Here is a 1,390-nt window from a genome sequence, read left to right as displayed (position 1 = left end):
CAGGCTGGAGTAACGAGAGAGACTCTAATTAAAGCTAGACAGGTTTGCCTGACGGCAAAACCTACTTCGGATAAATGCGATGATAAACAGGAGGATACACACAGGGCATACAATATGAAACTAACAAATAATAAAACTAAGGAAATCATAGGAGAAATTATTTGTTGTTTCTCAAGTATAGACAAGGCATGGCAAAAAAAAAAATAGAAAGAAAGAAAATTGTGCATCCTGCGCTTGTGTAGTTCAAATCCAGCGCTAATGCTGCTCCACTAACGTGAAACCTGGGGAAGTGCGAAGCAGTGATTCGCCCGTGTTTCCCTCCTGTTTATCTTGTTTTATCCTTTGTTTATCTTGTGTTTTTCTTGTGTTTAGCAATTCATCATCCGTTTTTGCACCTGTGCTAAGGCACAACTGGTGGGAAACCGCCACGCACATGGAGCCAAAGCCTTTGGTGATGATAGGAGCCATTTTAACGAATTTCTGTTTTTTTTTAGCGAATGCTTGATTATTCCTGTCTTTTAAGTTATTATGAATAATTCTGAATCACGTTAGTTTATTTTGAACTGGTTTTTATCAATTCTGCACTTGTTTTGACCCTGTTTCGAGCACTTGTTTTTGAGCGTGATCACAACAGATCACACGCGATCTGACGCCGACGACAGCCCGGGCTCCTAAAGTGCTACGCACTTAAATGACATGAACGAAGAAAAGACACGTATAGAGATGACGGGTATTGAAGTGTGGGAATAATAAGCTAAAGTTAAGTGGGCGGGAAGACAACTTGCCGCCAGTGTGACCTACAGCATTACGTGTGCGTTGCACTACCACTTGGTAGGGCAGTTTAGCGTATACAGCCAACAAATCCTCTGTTTCCCTTCCTGTCCATTACATAAGACATACGGCACTTAACCCATGCATCTAGTTGAAACACATGTCTAGCAGAAAAGTTAAGATGTTCCGGCTGTCCTCACCGCCATTCCTGTCTCCATCAAACCGTTACTCTGTCTGTCCTGTACGTAGCTCTCTAAGTACATGGCGTGTGCTTCAAGAAAAAAAAAAAAAAAAGAGCGAGAAAAAATAAACTAATAAATTAACAGAGCCACAAAAAAGGAAAAGAATGACATGAAATGACGGTAATAATAGAACGCAGCAAATTTTAAGATTGCCAGTGACGTTGGACTTCTGAAAGTGTTACACAGTTAAAAAATATCGACTTTATACTTGGCAGCTTGAAATCGCATTTAGTAATTCAGACATTGAAAACATCCAATGTTTCCGAGTACTTCTGTTTAATCGATATTCCACGACTAGCTCAGCTTCAGTATGGAGGTGTCATTTCGCAAAGCGCGTTACAAACCCATTGGAATTGCGCATACTCTTGGCCAAGGTG

This window comes from Dermacentor silvarum, chromosome 8 (genome assembly GCF_013339745.2).
Source record: "Dermacentor silvarum isolate Dsil-2018 chromosome 8, BIME_Dsil_1.4, whole genome shotgun sequence".
NCBI classification, from domain to species: domain Eukaryota; kingdom Metazoa; phylum Arthropoda; class Arachnida; order Ixodida; family Ixodidae; genus Dermacentor; species Dermacentor silvarum.
The sequence above is the reverse complement of the archived record's forward strand: the minus strand, read 5'-3'. Positions refer to the sequence as shown.